Here is a 20,814-nt window from a genome sequence, read left to right as displayed (position 1 = left end):
TTTTCGTGTATGAGTTAGTGCAGTTTTTTACTCTTGTGTAGTTTGTAATTGATCGGAAACCAGAATGAGCACATTCTCTGGCGTGAGATTCAAATAAACAGTATATTCACTTTAGGTATGGAAGCTAGTAGTTTTGTTATGTCTATGTATTTCAAGTCTGATATAGCGCTTTTGTTGAATCTGTATTTCAAGGTTGACATCTGCCTTCCATCGACATATGTGGACACAATATTTTTACAAGGTATCTACAAACTGTGGAGAAATAACAAATTATGGTTCTGCCTCAATGTAACTTGAAGAAAATGGTGGCCTCGCACGACTCCAATGAAAAATGTGTTACTTTAAACAACAGTTCATGGCAAGCTATTGAAAACTTCATCATTGAAAAATTTATGAATTGTAGATTGTTACCTAGAACATCAACTTTTGATTTGTAGTGAGGTCGGTAAGAAATCCTCAGCGTCCATTTTAGAGACTGGACAGCTGAAGATATGGAACGTGTGGTTACGGTGGGGTATTCCTTCAAGAGCTTCCAGGTTTTATGAAGAAACAGGAGCCAATGAGCATTCATACTCCAATGACAATTTGTGCTTCCGGCCCTTAAGGAAGTGGATATCAGAGAAATCGGTGAGAGAGCTTTTCGAAATTGTTCGTAAATACAGCGTAGGGGTACAGCATGAATTAAGCTTGTTCACCTTAAGATCACCAGATGTCTGGAGCATGCATGCATGCCACAATTTCAAAATCGAAGAGGGTGTGCTGTAAGCCATTATCGTTCTCATCGCTTGAATTGTACGAGACTCTTTTTTAAGCGAAGTGAGCAACGAGATGAAAACTCACACAAACAGAGGGAGAAAGATTGGCAATGTGATATTTTTCCTTAAAATTTGTTTTACTTTTATTTTCTTGTATTTTCCGAGATTTATGTACAGAGTCCAGTCCTGGCATATTTAAATAATTTTCTTCTGAAGTGATCATGGCACTGGAATTTCATCTTCGCAAAAAAAGAAAGGTTAGAGTTTAATATCTCATCGACGACGAGGTAAATAGATATGGATCACAAGGTCAGATTGGGGAATGAAGGGGAGAGGAAATCATCTTTCTACATTTTGAAAACAACTATTCAGGTACTTGTCTTGAGTGGCATAGGTCATGAGTCTCCCATTCACGCGCCCAGAGAAAGCAGTGTCTGCGTGTGGAGTAAATTATGTGTACAAGCGTGACAAAGTGTTCTAAATGTCTGCGTAGCACGTATTTGGGGCGGACCATGGAATGCAACCCGGTATTCACCTGTTGGGATGTGAGGAAGCCGACTAAAAACCACGTCCAAGCTCGTCTGCACACCGAACGCTCGTGAATAATCGACCGGGCGGAGTCGATCCCGTCCTAGAAGCAGTCGCGTTGACACGAGCACCTACCCGGGCTGGTCCGATGGGGATTTGAACCGCCGTCCCCCGAATACGAGTCTGACGTCTTAGCATCGCATCATCATGTTGGAATTAATTTTGATACCGAAACTTCATGTGAGAGAAACTTCAATATGTCTGTCACATAAGCTGGCCTGTGTGGCCGAGCGGTTCTAGACGCTTGTCTGGAACCGCGCGACCGTTACTGTCACAGGTTCGAATCCTGCCTCGGGGATGGATGTGTGTGATGTCCTTAGGTTAGTTAGGTTTAAGTAGTTCTAAGTCCTAGGGGACTGATGACCTCAGATGTTAAGTCCCATAGTGCTCAGAGCCATTTGAACCATTTTTTGATGCAAATAGTGTTTTCTCAGTGGGTTCTTTCTCATTCAGTGCAATGATAGTTTAGTTATCCTGGTCCAATTGGAATCATTAATCCTTGTTTCACTAGTGTGTTGGCACCAAAAGTAAAAACCAAGTTTAAAAAGTTGAAGTAATTCATTGAGTACTTCTGTGCGCGTAATGATACGTACCATCACTCTTCGTCAAACTCGACAGTATCTCTTAACCTTAAATATGACTTTTAAAAACACAGTCATTATTAGCGCTCACTGTGAAGAGAATATAAGAGAAACAAAATATTGTCTTACGTAACATCTCCATCTCCAGTGAATACTAGGCGTTTCATTTATTGATAGTCACTTACTTAATAATCTACTGGCCTTCCGTGAGACCGTTACTAATTATCCCAGCGCTCATAATGGACTGAGGCTGCTGCTTTTTCTTGCTTACGCCATGCTGCATTAGCCCTCAAAGGTTCGATCGATTCGAGGATGTAATTGGCTAGCGGCGCGGCGCGACTGCCGCGTTTCAGAAGTAATTAACCGCGGGGTGGAGCAGCTGCGGCTCACGTCCTTGCCAGTCCGCCCAACCGCGACGTCCACCGACATCGGCCGTGTAAGAAACAGCGGGCCCGCCGCCCGCCATGGCCTTCGTCAACGTAGTGGGGGCAGGTCGGGCCCACGCCCTGCTGTCTGCCGCTCTCCGACGGGACGTCACTGTAAATGTTTTGGCGGTCACGTACGTAGCAAGTGTCTTCGTTTTTCCGCTGTATGTTTTCAATTAAATACATGAACTGTATACGGCGCACTGGTAGAAACGTCAACACTAACGCTGACGATTTCTACAGAACGTTCACGGTGAGATGGGGGTAATGGGAGTTAGGCTTTCGATCCTCGTCACTACTTCATCGTGGGCGTCGAGTTCCGTAACTCACTTGCCAGTTCAAGGACCATCAAGTGGCATTCTGCAAACCCGACAGATCAATCTGTCCAGTATAATCTGCTCCCGGTTGTAACTTTGCGGAACTGGACTTACCAAGTCCTTTGTGCATGCAGGCACTGCTGAGTGGCGGTTGAGAGCGGATGGGCCACGTAGTCTGCAGCCAGCAGACGTACATCAGACCAGCCAAGGGCAGTAGCTCGTGGTCACCTTGTAACGTATTACCGAATATTACCTTGTGTACGGAATACAGTATTTTTGTACAGTGTAACAAGCTGTGTTCAATCTAATTGTGGACTGGAAGTAGTGGGAGGGCAATGAGTCCTCTCATACTACAGATTCTAAACTTAAATGTACCAGTGCAGGATCAAGAGGCCTCCAAGTGAAATGCGTACAGTTGGTGATGCATACTGTATTTTGTAAATATAAAAAGAATACACTGAGCGGCTATAGAATAATACCGGCCTGTAACAGGAATTGTTAGTACACTATATACGAATGACCTCTCCTGTCCTAAGGGAATCGGTGATAGTCCATGTACTTAATCGCAGATCATTGGCAAGTTTGCAGTAAACACTAACAGCAGGTACCAAAGAAACACCATAGTCATAGCCGTAGCTGTAGTGAGCTAGCGACTTTAATTAAGTACTTAGCCGCAGCACAGACAAAGCACTGATGTGGCGGTGCCTTCAGTCTTCCAGTGCCACCTGGTAACCTGTCGGCCAGCCCACGAGACCCAATGGCCGAGGTCATGATGGTCCTGTCGCGCGTTATGCGGCGCAGGCACCACCCCCATCCATACAGATCTTTACGTTTATCTGATGCCTGACATACCCTACCCCGTCTTAAGAAGCCCAACTGGATGCGAATGCTATGTTTGATATTTGTTTACTGAAATCATTGCCGCATTTAAGTGTAAGTTTTTATTACTTTTAGGCAGTCTGCCATCACATATTACATACACAACTCGTAATGCTCTTGTTTTGATGCTAACATTGTACTTGGTTTTCTGAAGATGGAAATAATACTAGGCAGAAATCAAATCTGCAAATGGAATGCACTTCCTTGACTCTTGTGCAGAAAGGAGTGCAGTATTATGCTGCATCCATTTTCAATAAGCTACCACAAGAACTCAAAAATCTTAGCAGTAGCCCAAACACTTTTAAGTCCAAACTGAAGAGTTTCCTCATGGCTCACTCCTTCTACTCTGTCGAGGAGCTGCTGGAAGAGCTGAAAAATTAAGCAAATTCCAGTGTTACATTGTTGATTTTCTTTATTTAAACTTACGACTTGTTGCCCGAATATGTTTCTTATATTTCACTTTATCTGTTTCTACTATCGTGTTATAATTTCATCTATTGACTCGTTCCATGACCATGGAGTATTCTCCTTAATTTGGTCCCACGGAACAGTAAATAAATAAATCAATAAATAAATTCCGAGAAGCGTCATATACACTTCGTGATAATATAATCATTCCTCACCCGCTTTATGACTTTTTAAGCGACCTAGCCAGCTTAATTACAGATCTTCACACAGTTACTAGCCTCCTATATGACTTTATGTCACACATTCATTACTTTATGTGTTATTATTAATTTATTCCAATGTCGCGATTCCGGCTGTAGTGCCACTTTCAAATGCAACGGGGAAAATTGAAACCAATAAGACGTATGGATAACAAATTGCAAGGCATAAAATGACTACATTTGATAAACACACTTTAGTATTGAACGAGTCTGAATGACGTGTCCCGTCGATATACTGCAAGACATGTTTGTACATATCTGCCAGTCGTCTCATCACCCACTCTAAGACAAAATAAGCGACGCACCACGAAGGTATTATGGAAACGGGACGTAAATCGGCTGGTGTGATGTACATGTACAGACAAACAAAGGACTACAATTTCAGAAAAATTGGATGATTTATTCAAGAGAAACAGTTACAGAAATTGAGCAAGTCAATAATGTGTTGGTCCACCACTGGCCCTTACGTAAACAGTTATTCGGCTTGGACAATGTTTGGTACGTAGGACATCCGCAACTGAGAGGCCTGATAATTGATTTAGAGATCCCCACTTCAGTTGTACAACTGAAGCAGATCTCTCTAAAATAAACTATTCGGCTTGGCATTGATTGACAGAGTTTTTGGATGTCCTCGTGAGGTATATCCAGCCAAAATTGTGTCCATCTGGTGCGTGAGACTGTCGAATCCCGAGCCGGTGGGAGGGTCTTGCCCATAATGCTCCATACGTTCTCAGTTTGCGGTCAGATCCGGCGATCTACCTGACGAAGGTATGGTTCAGCAAGCACGAAGACAAGCAGTAGAAACTCTTGCCGTGCGCGGGCGGGCATTATCTTGCTGGAATGTGGGGCCAGGATGACTTGACACGACGGGAGACAAAACGGAGCGTAGAATATCATGGACGAACAGCTGTGCTGTAGGGGTGCAGCGGATGATAACCAAAGGGATCCTACCATGATATGAAATGAAATGCCACCCCAGTCGTCATTCCTGGCTGTCGAGCCGTATGACGAGCGGCAGTTAGGTCGATATTTCTCCATTGTTCGGTGCGTTTCCAGACATGTCTTCGCTGGTCTTCGCGCCTCGGTTCGAATCAGATCACTGAAGACTATGAGACTCCATCCGAATGTGCTGCACCACTGCAAATGGGCTTGTTAGTATATAGAGGTAGTCGGCCCAAGGGGCACCTTTTACACGGACTCCTTTGTGTGGACCATCTATTAATCGTCCTTGTGGTCCCTGAAGCACCAGTTGCACGTTGGATCGATGATAATGATGAATCAGGGGCTCTGAGTGCTTGTCGGTTGACTGCTAGGTCTTTACATTCTGTCGCCCCTCTTTGGTCCGCCGTTTCCTTCTTGGTGCTGTGTTTGGTCGTGGTTCACCCATTCCTGCCAACATCGCGGAATAGCGGCATCGATCTATTCAGAAGTTGAGCAATATGCCGATTACCCCAAGCAGTTTATTTGAGCTCAGTTACGTATTCTCTCTCAGCCGTTGACATCTGCCGCGTAAAATATTCACATGCCTCTCTACGAGGCATAGTTACTGTCTAGTTGAGTACACGGAATGAAATTCGCAGAGAGTTTATGCCCTGGTATCGACATCTCCCCTGTTAGCTATCCTTGCCAGCTGTGCAGCGGAATTACGCCGCAGCGTTACATCCACCGACCACCAAAGTTTACAATTTTGCATTATCCGTAGATATCTGTACGAATACCAATTTGTGATCAGTTAGCATAAATCCTTCTAAATCCTTTGAGGTGAATCTTTTTTTTCATAGAGTGTAATTATGGTGTGATGCGAATTAACAGCAGGAATTGCTGCTAACATTGTGCACACCAGACACAGTTCAATGTACCGTGATGCGATAATGCTGGCCAACGCAGAGCTGTGGCAAGCATTAACCATGTCCAAACACGAACTCGCACAAATATTCGGGTGTACCACTAAGGAGATTATTCCAGAACAAGTTTCAAGTTTCAGAGATTATTGTTTGTGTAACGGCTGCTGCAAGAGCTACATAATGTATAAGAAATCATAATCATCATCATCATCATCATCATTTAAGACTGTTTATGCCTTTCAGCGTTCAGTCTGGAGCATAGCCCCCCTTATACAGTTCCTCCATGATCCCCTATTCAGTGCTAACATTGGTGCCTCTTCTGATGTTAAACCTATTACTTCAAAATCATTCTTAACCGAATCCAGGTACCTTCTCCTCGGTCTGCCCCGACTCCTCCTACCCTCTACTGCTGAATCCATGAGTCTCTTGGGTAACCTTGCTTCTCCCATGCGTGTAACATGACCCCACCATCTAAGCCTGTTCGCCCTGACTGCTACATCTATAGAGTTCATTCCCAGTTTTTCTTTGATTTCCTCATTGTGGACACCCTCCTGCCATTGTTTCCATCCACTAGTACCTGCAATCATCCTAGCTACTTTCATATCCGTAACCTCAACCTTGTTGATAAGGTAACCTGAATCCACCCAGCTTTCGCTCCCATACAACAAAGTTGGTCGAAAGATTGAACGGTGCACAGATAACTTAGTCTTGGTACTGACTTCCTTCTTGCAGAAGAGAATAGATCGTAGCTGAGCGCTCACTGCATTAGCTTTGCTACACCTCGCTTCCAGTTCTTTCACTATGTTGTCATCCTGTGAGAATATGCATCCTAAGTACTTGAAACCGACCACCTGTTCTAACTTTGTTCCCCCTATTTGGCACTCAATCCATTTATCTTTATTTCCCACTGACATTACTTTCGTTTTGGAGATGCTAATCTTCATACCATAGTCCTTACATTTCTGATCTAGCTCTGAAATATTACTTTGCAAACTTTCAATCGAATCTGCCATCACAACTAAGTCATTCGCATATGCAAGACTGCTTATTTTGTGTTCACATATCTTAATCTCACCCAGCCAGTCTATTGTTTTCAACATATGATCCATAAATAATATGAACAACAGTGGAGACAGGTTGCAGCCTTGTCTTACCCCTGAAACTACTCTGAACCATGAACTCAATTTACCGTCAACTCTAACTGCTGCCTGACTATCCATGTAAAGACCTTTAATTGCTTGCAAAAGTTTGCCTCCTATTCCATAATCTCGTAGAACAGACAATAACTTCCTCCTAGGAACCCGGTCATATGCCTTTTCTAGATCTATAAAGCATAGATACAATTCCCTGTTCCACTCATAACACTTCTCCATTATTTGCCGTAAGCTAAAGATCTGGCCCTGACAACCTCTAAGAGGCCTAAACCCACACTGATTTTCATCCAATTGGTCCTCAACTAATACTCGCACTTTCCTTTCAACAATACCTGAGAAGATTTTACCCACAACGCTGATTAAAGAGATACCTCTGTAGTTGTTACAATCTTTTCTGTTTTCATGTTTAAAGATTGGTGTGATTATTGCTTTTGTCCAGTCTGATGGAACCTGTCCCAACTCCCAGGCCATTTCAATTATCCTGTGTAGCCATTTACGACCTGACATGCCACTGTATTTGATGAGTTCCGACTTAATTTCATCCACTCCAGCCGCTTTATTGCACTGCAATCTATTGACCATTTTTTCCACTTCCTCAAATGTGATCCTATTTCCATCATAATTCCTATCCCATTCTACCTCGAAATCTGAAACATTACGGATCGCATTTTCACCTACATTGAGCAACTCTTCAAAACATTCCCTCCATCTGCCCAAGGCATCCACAGGATTCACCAGCAGTTCTCCTGACCTGTCCAAAATACTTGTCATTTCCTTCTTACCTCCCTTTCGAAGACTGCTAATTACACTCCAGAATGGTTTTCCAGCAGCTTGACCCATAGTCTCCAACCTGTTTCCAAAGTCTTCCCACGATTTCTTCTTGGATGCTGCAATTATCTGTTTGGCTTTGTTTCTTTCTTCAACATAACTTTCTCTGTATACCTGGGTTCTGGTATGTAGCCATTTTTGATACGCCTTCTTTTTCCTTTTACAGGCTGCCTTGACTGTATCATTCCACCAAGCTGTTTGCTTCATCCTACTTTTACACACTACTGTTCCAAGACATTCTTTAGCCACTTCTAGTCCTGTGTCCCTGTACCTTGTCCATTCCTTTTCCAATGAGTGTAATTGACTGTATCATTCCACCAAGCTGTTTGCTTCATCCTACTTTTACACACTACTGTTCCAAGACATTCTTTAGCCACTTCTAGTCCTGTGTCCCTGTACCTTGTCCATTCCTTTTCCAATGACTGTAATTGACTACATTCAAGTAACTGGTACTTTTCTGAGATCGCTGTTATGTACTTGTGCCTGATTTCCTTATCCTGAAGTTTCTCCACTCTTATCCTCCTACATAGGGACCTGACCTCCTGCACTTTCGGACTCACAATCCCAATTTCACTGCAGATTAAATAATGATCAGTGTCATCAAAGAATCCCCTGAATACACGTGTGTCCCTCACAGCCTTCCTGAATTCCTGATTTGTTATTATATAGTCAATGACAGATCTGGTTCTCCTGCCTTCCCAAGTATACCGGTGAATGTTCTTATGTTTGAAAAAGGAGTTTGTGATTACTAAGCCCATACTGGCACAGAAAACCAAGAGTTGTTTCCCGTTCCTGTTGGCCTCCACATCCTCTCCAAATTTACCCATAACCTTTTCATACCCTTCTGTTCGATTTCCAATCCTGGCGTTAAAATCACCCATGAGCAGAACACTGTCCTTGTCCTTTACTCTAACAACTACATCACTGAGTGCCTCATAAAAACTATCCATCTTATCTCGATCTGTCCCTTCACAATGCGGATATACTGACACAATCCTAATTTTCTTGCTAGACACTGTCAAATCTATCCACATCAGTCGTTCGTTTACATACCTTATTGCAACTACGCTGGGTTCCATTTCTTTCCTGATGTAAAGCCCTACACCCCATTGTGCTATTCCTGCTTTGACTCCTGACAGGTAGACCTTGTATTCTCCCACTTCCTCTTCTTTCTCACCCCTTACCCGGATGTCACTAACAGCTAAAACGTCCAGTACCATCTTATTTGCAGCCTCTGCCAGCTCTACCTTCTTCCCAGAGAGAAATCATAATAGGAAAATAAATAAATAAAAGCAAACGGCGGCAATAACTTCAATCAAACAGTGTGACTGTTGGCCTCAGTCAAGGTAAAATCATCAGACTTGGGTGGGACTTAACCCACATAACGAGTAGTTCCTGTCACTGGAATAGGAGCAAAGGGGCTGCAGCTAACTGTGAGCTGGAGACTCCCTGTAGTCGGTGGTTCTACGGCAGGTGAGCGAGAGGCTTTCGTAACCAGTGAGTCCGACTGGGCTACGTAATCGTTTGTTTTGGCATCAGGTGTGGTATAGGAGGTGGAAATAGGTTCATTTTCACCCAGTTTATAAAACTTCTTGGCATTGGTAGTAACAGTTTGCTGCCGGACAACATATATTTTTATCTACGCAATATCCAACACGCAACGAGAAGAAGCTGAAAATGCAACAGTTACAGCACATTATTTCATACAGTATGACCGGGCCAACAGCAATGTGACGTTCCATAAACCAAGCTGTTAGACAGTGTATGTTTATTAACACTTTTAACAGAACATTAGCTCACTATTATAAACTCCAGCATGTTAAATACTTTGTAGTTAGCATCACCCGTGTCTCATAGTTTAGTTTATGCACAGTCTTCTCAAAACTGTAGCTGAAATACGAAAAGATTAACTCTTACGAGCAGAAATAAGTTTCATCTCCGCTAGAATTTACCAGGACGGCCTATCACTCGGTCTATTCAACACATCTACAGTCCGCTAAGCTCGCATAACAAGTGAGCCGTACCACGTTTCAGAGTGAGTGCCACTACGTCTCCGTTAGACGTGTGAGTACGTTCTGTTTAGTAAGCATTTCTTAAGGGGTGGTAGGACAAAAAATGGTTCAAATGGCTCTGAGCACTATGGGATTTAACATCTGAGGTCATCAGTCCCCTAGACTTAGAACTACTTAAACCTAACTAACCTAAGGACATCACACACATCCATGCCCGAGGCAGGATTCGAACCTGCGACCGTAGCGGTCGCGCGGCTCCAGACTGAAGCGCCTAGAACCGCTCGGCCACATCGGCCGGCTAGTGGTAGGACATCACAGATAGGAAACCTCCACGCCGCCTATTTTCCATACTACTTTCCAGTGTTTGGTTATATTAAATTCCTGTTGTCTTGTGTAAGCCTTGTTTCCTGAGCTTCTATTTCTCCCTTATAAGCTATAATTGTAATTGTTAGTCCACTAGTCTATAATCTCTCTTTTCTGATTTACTAATGAACCGTTGTACTACTCAATTCCTTAGAAAATCAAAAATTACAGTCTTATCACAGTTATTTAAAGGAAATAGGAAGCCTGGGATCACTGCTGATGGACAAACTTGTGATTGTTTTACAATTTTGACTCAAAACAGACTTTATTATAAAGTTCAATTCGGACATTTGCTCTCTTACTCATGCGATATGGAAATCTTCACTTTAATTGGATTACATAAACACGAATAAGAATCATATTTTGCGTCCACAACCAATACCATAGATACTAGGCATGGTGAATAATCAATCATAAACAATCGGTCCTGTTTTGCCACCTCTCAAAGACTAGTAACACTATACACTTCCAACCCGAAGTTACACAGCCACATAATACCACAGCTTCATGAAGAAGAAGAAAAAACGAAGATCTTAAAGCTTAATAAAACTGAACTGCCCACATAAACGTCCACAGTGAAACATGCTTATAGTAAAAATGCAAAGTGGGGCAAACAAGGTCGCAAAACTGGCACACAGGAAAAGTAACAAGTTGCACATTCATTAAAAATACACCAATGATTAACATAAGTGTTAAATAAGAATAACTAGTAATAACCCAACCAGTAAAATAACTTACAGAAACGCTAATATTAACAAGTAGCCTCACTTATCATTAGAGAACACCGTTAAGGCCCACAGCAGTATTTGGAAGCAATGACGCTACGACCATCAGGCACTCCCCACGGCTTGTGCACAGGCCCACTAGCAGACGGTATATATTTACAGGGTGTTTCAAAAATAACCGGTATATTTGAAACGGCAATAAAAACTAAACGAGCAGCGATAGAAATACACCGTTTGTTGCAATATGCTTGGGACAACAGTACATTTTCAGGCAGACAAACTTTCGAACTTACAGTAGTTACAATTGTCAACAACAGATGGCGCTGCGGTCTGGGAAACTCTATAGTACGATATTTTCCACATATCCACCATGCATAGCAATAATATGGCGTAGTCTCTAAATGAAATTACCCGAAACCTTTGACAACGTGTCTGGCGGAATGGCTTCACATGCAGATGAGATGCACTGCTTCAGCTGTTCAATTGTTTCTGGATTCTGGCGGTACACCTGGTCTTTCAAGTGTCCCCACAGAAAGAAGTCACAGGGGTTCATGTCTGGCGAATAGGGAGGCCAATCCACGCCGCCTCCTGTATGTTTCGGATAGCCCAAAGCAATCACACGATCATCGAAATATTCATTCAGGAAATTAAAGACGTCGGCCGTGCGATGAGGCCGGGCACCATCTTGCATAAACCACGAGGTGTTCGCAGTGTCGTCTAAGGCAGTTTGTACCGCCACAAATTCACGAAGAATGTCCAGATAGCGTGATGCAGTAATCGTTTCGGATCTGAAAAATGGGCCAATGATTCCTTTGGAAGAAATGGCGGCCCAGACCAGTACTTTTTGAGGATGCAGGGACGATGGGACTGCAACATGGGGCTTTTCGGTTCCCCATATGCGCCAGTTCTGTTTATTGACGAAGCCGTCCAGGTAAAAATAGGCTTCGTCAGTAAACCAAATGCTGCACACATGCATATCGCCGTCATCAATCCTGTGCACTATATCGTTAGCGAATGTCTCTCGTGCAGCAATGGTAGCGGCGCTGAGGGGTTGCCGCATTTGAATTTTGTATGGATAGAGGTGTAAACTCTGGCGCATGAGACGATACGTGGACGTTGGCGTCATTTGGACCGCAGCTGCAACACAGCGAACGGAAACCCGAGGCCGCTGTTGGATCACCTACTGCACTAGCTGCGCGTTGCCCTCTGTGGTTGCCGTACGCGGTCGCCCTACCTTTCCAGCACGTTCATCCGTCACGTTCCCAGTCCGTTGAAATTTTTCAAACAGATCCTTTATTGTATCGCTTTTCGGTCCTTTGGTTACATTAAACCTCCGTTGAAAACTTCGTCTTGTTGCAACAACACTGTGTTCTAGGCGGTGGAATTCCAACACCAGAAAAATCCTCTGTTCTAAGGAATAAACCATGTTGTCTACAGCACACTTGCACGTTGTGAACAGCACACGCTTACAGCAGAAAGACGACGTACAGAATGGCGCACCCACAGACTGCGTTGTCTTCTATATCTTTCACATCACTTGCAGCGCCATCTGTTGTTGAAAATTGTAACTACTGTAATTTCGAAAGTTTGTCCGCCTGAAAATGTACTGTTGTCCCAAGCATATTGCAACAAACGGTGTATTTCTATCGCTGCTCGTTTAGTTTTTATTGCCGTTTCAAATATACCGGTCATTTTTGAAACACCCTGTATATGTAGTCCGACCGGCCTCACCATGAGCGGTCCTGACAAGAATCCTTAGCCGCTCCGACGTCATGAAACTAGCGGACTTAACAAATGGCCTGCAGCACAAATAGATTGAAATGAAAACAAGGTCAAATCACAGCCACACTGGAATATATAATAACCATGCCCCCAAATTCTTATGGAGCAACATTACCTGTCTCCCAGTAAATTAGCAGGAAACTTAGAGATCACTCCCACTTGCCTTAAGGCACTTTCAACCTTAAATAAACATACCAAATCCTGACGTGTCAAATGATTAAACCATTATCTCTACGGCTCCCACGCGCGTACACAACGGCAACCAGTCCCCAAGCGATCAATATGTCGTAAAACAACTTAAAACTTGCATGAAAATCACTTAAAACACACACTCCACAGATGATGAGAAACGAAATGAGAAACATCAGCTTCCTTAAAATAGCCACTCTGGAACCAAGTTCAGAACCACCTCTGGCAGCTACCCATGCTACAATAAGTTTCAACAATCTTCTTAGATAAAACAGAATAAGAGTCATACGTAACTTGGAGCTTGCAAATTACGAACTGGGAAGCTGTTCAGGGTGAGACGACGAACCACCACAATTTTGCACGTCAAGGCACCCAATGATGGGCACCGTAAAACCGACGCGACAAAAGACAACGACGGCGAGCACGGCAAGGCCCATGCACCACGGTTAGGAACGCGGGCTTGTTTTCGACAGAAGTTGGCTCGTTGAACGCCGACCGGAGACTCCTCCGTCACACGTTCACCTGGTAAACCGCCGGGGGCAGCAGTCAAAGATAGTAGGACAGCCAAATATCAATATCAGCGATGCAAATAGAACACCGTAGCGCCAACCTCCACGGCTCAACTAAGATTCTTTGGCGCTCACTCTGGGCTTACTATCACCGGAAGGAGCGTTACGTTTCCTCCTACCCGTGGTAGACTGTCTGCGCAATTTGTCTGATTCTGTGGACTCTTTATTTTTGGTAGCTGCACGAGGCGATTCCATTCATTGGAGCTTCCGCCAGACAATGACCGTGACAATAATGAATTGCTGTTTGGACGTAATTTATAGCAATGTGTAGGCTACTGAGGTGACTTTGCTTGTACAGCGCTGACGGCTGCAACTGGTTAATGACACGGGTCAGCTGGCTGATGACCACACGGTAACAAAACTGTGGGTATTAGTCACCTCAGAGGGCGACAAAACATGCTCCTCTGTATTCTTTAGGGCGTTTCCCCGGGAGCGTGACAACATGAAACTTGTTCAAATGATGGCAGAACACAGATATGGAGATCAGTGCTGTAGTAGCACTCGCTAGTTGCCCGTCCGGCCAACATCACAAGGTGAAGATGACTATCGTCTCCAGCAGCGGGTCTTTGATGGCATCTACTTCAGCCTTCTATGACATGGTGGGAAAGTCATTCAATTTTTGCTGCAGTTCAAGATCTAACTGGACGTAACATCAATCGCAGTTACGGACTGGTCCACTTGGAGATGCCGTAATGCGTTGGCCTTTGATTGTTCTGCAGTGGGCCAGTAACATATAGAAGAGGTGAGAGTACTTGAAGAGACTACCTCTGAAGACCTAGACATTTATTCTCATCTAACCTCACTAGTAAACCAGATAAAGTGTCAGTCGTCTGTGATCCATAATGAGATCAAACTTTCCTCCGTACCGGGAAATCTGGACTTTCTGCACACCGTACCTTGTAACCGTAGTTCGCCTCAGCTGGCGTCATTGTTTTAGAGGAGAGCGCCAGCGGCTGTTTTTAATCTCGGGGTCGTTGTGTGCACATTTTGAAATGCCAGTTGATAAGGCACCTGTCAGACGTGAAAGTAAGGGGCCGTGCAGAAAATGCCTCCGAATTTTTTATTTCGTTCTCAATATTGGTTGATGTGTTACATGTAATGTCTCTTACTCGGTCGACTTTCACGCTTCGCTGACACAAATTGCGGCCCCCTGCCGTTAGACGGCTCCGAATTGTAGCGTGTGACAAGGAGATGTATAACGTAACTATGACGATGCGTGAGAAACAGCGTGCTGTAATCAAGTTTCGAATTCGAAGAGTTCGTCCACACTTGTAGCACCCTCTCATCTCTTCTACTCACGAGTGCTGCAACATCTGCGACAATCCGTCACACAGTCTTGACTTGGCCCATCCTATTTTCAGCCGGCCGCGGTGGTCTCGCGGTTCTAGGCGCGCAGTCCGGAACCGCGCGACTGCTACGGTCGCAGGTTCGAATCCTGCCTCGGGCATGGATGTGTGTGATGTCCTTAGGTTAGTTAGGTTTAAGTAGTTCTAAGTTCTAGGGGACTGATGACCACAGCTGTTAAGTCCCATAGTGCTCAGAGCCATTTGAACCATCCTATTTTCATCTGTTTCTAAAATTTAAAGAACGCCTTCCAGGACTTCACTTGAACAGTTATGAAGAGGTGCGATCAGAAGTGAGATTGCAGCTCCGCCAACAAAATCAAACATACTCGACTGATGGTATCAACAAACTGGTTTCTCGTCGGGAAAAATGTGTTCGTCACCAAGGTGATTATGCTGAGAAGTATATAAGTAGATATGAAGAATAAAGATATAGAATGTTAATGAAATTTGTTTTAGTAAGAAGCTTTAAGTGTTTTCACATAAACAATTCGGAGGCATTACATTTCAGTATGCGTTCATATTTGGACGTAATACAGGGATTCCGCGTTTACAGAGTAGAGCTCACTCGAACATTGTGTCCTTTATGTGTAAATTGTTCGAGGGTTGTTAACTGCCATTTCCTAGAAAAAAATGCAGTTGCTTAATAATCGCCACTGCTAGTGAATGGATGAGTGCTTCCAGAGTCTACTCCTTGTGGTTTAACCTTTCTTTATCAAGAATGGGAAGAGACAGGGGAGCCAGTATTAGAATCAGAGCTCTGCAAGATCAAATAAGGTAGAAGAATGAGATAACATTCCATCGGACTTCCTAAAATCATTGTGAAAGTGACAACAAAACGCCTATTCACATTGTGCTTAGAATGAATGAGACTGGCGATATACAATCAGACTTCATCCACACAGTTCCAAAGACTGCAAGGGCTGACAGGGGTGAAAATTGTCGCACAGTCGGCCAAATAGCTCGTACATCCAAATTGCTTACAAGAATAATAAGCAGGAGAATGGAAAGAAAAATTGAGGATGTGTTAGATGTCGGTCAGTTTGGCTTTAGGAAAGGTAAAAGCATCAGAGCAGCAGTTCTGGCGTTGCATTTGACAACGGTAGGAAAAATTAAGAAAAATCGAGACAGATTTATTGGATTTGTCGACTTGGAAAAAGCGTTCGAAAAAGTAAAATAGTTCAAGAAGTTCGAAATTCTGAGAAAAATACGTGGACGCTATGGGGAAAGACGGGTACAAGGGCCAAGAGGGAACAATAAAACTGGAAGACCAAGAACGAAGTGCACATATTTAAAGATGGTATAAGGCAGGGATGTAGTATTTCACCCTTACTGTTCAATCATACAGCGAATAAGCGATGAGGGAAATAAAAGAAAGGTTCGAGACTGGGATTCAAATTCAATGACATTGCTATCCTCAGTGAAATTGAAGAAAAATTGCTGTATGTATTGACTGGAATTAACAGTCTAATGAGTACAGAATACGGATTGTCAGTAAATCAAAGACGAAAGTAATGAGAAGTAGCACAACTGAGAACATCGAGAAACTTAACAGCAGAATTGGTGATCACGAAGTAGACAAAGTTAAGGAATTCAGCTACCTAGGCTGCAAAATTATCCATGACGGACGGGGCGAGGAGGACGCCAGGAGAAGCCTGCTAGAATCAAACTAGAGATTTTAATTTGCGGAAGAAATTTTCGAGAACGTATGTTTGGGACACAGCATTATATGGTAGTTAGATATGGACTGTGGGAAACCGGAACACAAGAGGATCGAAGCCTGTAAGATGTGGTGCTACAGAAGAATGTTGAAAATTGCATGGACTGATAAGCTAACGAATGATGAGGTTCTCCGCGCAGAATCGGCGAGGAAAGAACATATAGCTAACACAGAAAACAAGAAGTGACAGAATTATAGGACATCTGTTAAGGCATCAGGGAATACGTTCCATGGTACTAGAGGGTTAAAACTTAACAGGAAGACAGAGACTGGAACACATCGAGCAAATAACTCAGGACGTAGGTTGCAATTGCTGCTTTGAGATGAAGAGATTACACAGGAGAGGAATTCGTGGCGGACTCAAGAAAATAAATAAATAAATAAATAAAATGTAGAATGTGACCTCATACGCCGTGGATGAGTGACACTAGCAATGGCCATGTGACCTGACCTATTACAGCTTTAACAGATTGCATTAAGCTGATTACAATCATTTCGCTAATTACGGACATAACAGGTTCTGTCGTTGACAATGGAGCATGCATGCTGGATTTCACTGTTTTTAGAATCTGTACACACTGATAAGCAATTCAGAATACTTACTCTCAGTGATATAATCTGTTTACTGAGTGTTCCGAACTGAGAGGGAAGCAGATGACATCAGCGATTATCTTGATATGCTGTTAGTTGATCAGCCATTATGCTTCTGCATACTTTTTTATATTATACTGAGGGAAACGTGTAAGTGGTACAAAAGAATAACTATCGGGGACAGTACATGGTGCGTGATGAAAATGGTTTAAATTTACGTTCGTCCTGGACAGTCCTCCTCTATAATGTTCGATCTGCCTGATGGTTGGCACGTAATGGAAATTATCCTCCAAAAGACGCTTTTTAACAACGACCTAAGATAAATTCGTTATCTATTAAACTTGACGGTTGCACATTCTAACGTGCGTGCTGCCCATTCGTTCTCCCTTTTAAGATTTATGCACATCATGCACGCCTGACTTGTTTTTCGCTTATGTGTGCCGACATTGCCGTGACGCTAAATGTATTCCAAGCGTTTAATACTTGCGGTGAAAGACGTCAGGCTACACAATCGAAGACGCTCGCGAGTGAAATGACTATTGTGTTGGGAGTATACAGTTGCGACGTCGTGCGGTAAAGAGTGTATTTTTCCTTGTGTTGTCACTGGACGACAGAAAGTTTACTCTCAGCTCACAAACCTACTACGGATATTTAAACTTGAGAAAGTAGGCAATGAAACTTTTTCCAGTGCCATTATTGGTTATCTTAAGCACAGAGTACTGATCTTCTACTAACAATAAGTGATGAGAAAATAATAATAATAATAATAATAATAATAACAGAATGAATTCTATATGGGTAAACTATGAGTTCCATACTGGCGTTTCAGCACGATGTGCTCCCTATAAGAAATCATATATCCAGAACCTCTGTCTACCATTAGTGACAACCGCAGAAGGTTCAGTTCTGTCTGCAGAACGATTGATCACATAACTTCTGAACGTAAATTCCTAGAAGAAGGAGACTGCTGTTATCAACAGAAATAGACCACACACTACATAGACGGTCTGTCGATGATAACCGAGTGAGATGGCAAAGTTATTAACAAATCTGTGTTCACCAATCAAAATAATTTTTAGTACATTCTCCGTCAATGATTTCTTTAATTTTGTAGTAGTCACAATTTGTTGGTGTCAAAATTAAGGCGTCAAGCGCTGAGATGTAGTTACGAAATGATAATAACTATTAGTATCTTTCTCGTGAAGCCTGTAAATATTGGCATCACTTATGTTTATTACACTAGTTTCTTACAACTATTAAAAGTTACAAAATATCTTTCACATAGAGTACAGGCCACAGTAAGCAAAAATGTACCTATATCACAATGTAATAGGGCAAATTACTACTCGCAGTAAGGGTTAACTGATCTCTTCTGCACTACAGTGAGGGCTAGCAAGTTGCAAACATGTCGACTGTTACAGACATTGGCGATGTTGGTAGAGTTATGAAGATGTACGTATCACTCATTTTTTTCAACTTCCATAAATGGGGGGTAACAGTTTTATACGCCTCGTACATTCGTGATGTCAGATATTATGTAAAAAGCCAGGACAGTGAATAATCGTCGCGCCATTATTCACCCAGTGGTCTTTCTTTGTTTTTCACCTGTCAAGATACTGACAAATTACCGTCCGCTGCTGAAACAGCCAGTGTACCGGCGTGCAACGTATTTTCGCAATTAGACGCGGGACGCCCAATCAACAGTCGTTATTTTTCCTTAAACTTTTCCATAGCTTTGTAACTATAGGGCACAAAAGTGGTTAGAGGAGATAAAAAGGAAACCTTTTTTATATAACTAAAATGTTACTGGTGCAAAGTTTCCCCGCAAGCGGTTCCTGAAGTTTTTTACGCCTCCGGTGTTCAGAGATGGCGTTCAGCTGCCGTGTAATGAATGTTGTTTTAGAGATGTTGATGACCTCGAGCGGCAGAGCTGTAGCCATTTTTCGTTGTTATTGGTAGTTTTGAGCGTATTGTACAAACATTAACAAGCAGTTGTTAGGCGGGCGTTAATATAAACGGACATTTTCGGCTCTGATGGCTCTGAGCACTATGGGACTCAACTTCTGAGGTCATTAGTCCCCTAGAACTTAGAACTAGTTAAACCTAACTAACCTAAGGACATCACACACATCCATGCCCGAGGCAGGATTCGAACCTGCGACCGTAGCGGTCCTGCGGTTCCAAACTGCAGCGCCCAGAACCGCTCGGCCACTTCGGCCGGCGACATTTTCGGCAATATCTCTAAAGCAACATTCATCTCCAGGCGGCTTGAATACCGTCTCTGAAGATATTAGCGTCGAAATCTTCATGGATATCTAAGGAGGAAACAGTACGCCTGCAATGTTTTTGTCACATAAAAAAATTCTTTTTATGTTCTCTAAACACACTAAAAGTTTTTATGTATAGCTTTTTTATATCCAGTATACCATGAAACTCTATACAGTTTTTTCTCTACATGCCTCAGTGACAGTGGTGCTAGCACAGCGATGTTCGACCACGGAAGTCGTCGCTTCGTACCCTGACGGTGAGAGAAGCTGTTGTAGTCATTTCTCATCAACATTGTTTTGTTGCTCTGCGGTTCGAACTTCGGTTGTTTGTTATGATTCTACCATGGTTCTGTAACTATCGCAAACGCTGGTGTACCTCATGTTGACAATGAAACAAAATATCGAGGCATGACAAAATTTTTCACGTAGATTGTTCATAGATAAAGTGATCCAACAATGTGAAAAAAACTGTTCAATTTATACTGTAGCCTTGGAATCATTTCAACCCACGTGCCCGTCAACCAAGACTTTCTTGCGGAATACGATCGTTTCCTGAAACGTCCTGCTGAAATGCAAGTTTGTACCAAAGTGGGACTCGACTCTAGATCCTCCCCTTTCGGTGCCACCACTCATTCTGAATGAACTATTCAAGCAAAGATCGAGAACCAACTTATAGCTTCAACGCAATCTACGACACACTTTCAGTTTTGTGATCCTCGTTGTTTGTAACAGATACTTCCCACACATTCTTGGCGAATGAGTGAAGAGACGCAGTTGTTAATATATGATAACGATATGCTTTCGAGAGCACCCCCGTCGCATCCCTATGCAGTTACCTGGATTTTTGTTCTAGATAGTTACCTTTCATACCACTTAAGGTGAACACTGGGGTCTTTCAGTCATCCAATAAGTATTCCGCCTGTAATGATCTCAGTGTTAACGAAATTTTAAAGTCTAATCTATCTTCCTCCTCTTCCTTCCCCCCTCCCCCTCATTAAACGGTACGATGCTAATATATCTTCGAATCACCGACTTGACGGGAAACCAACAGGATGCGGGATCGAATCCTGGTCGGACTTTGGATTTCTCAGTTTGCTTTGTAATCTAGCCTCCACTTCTCAACGACGTGAGAAGTCTCCAGAAACGGCACGTGGTTCGTACTCCACGTTAAACTGTTGATCTCCTTTTCCACGATTGGATAACTGGGGTAGCTT

This window comes from Schistocerca cancellata, chromosome 1 (assembly GCF_023864275.1).
Source record: "Schistocerca cancellata isolate TAMUIC-IGC-003103 chromosome 1, iqSchCanc2.1, whole genome shotgun sequence".
In the NCBI taxonomy this organism is placed as follows: Eukaryota; Metazoa; Arthropoda; class Insecta; order Orthoptera; family Acrididae; genus Schistocerca; species Schistocerca cancellata.
The sequence above is the reverse complement of the archived record's forward strand: the minus strand, read 5'-3'. Positions refer to the sequence as shown.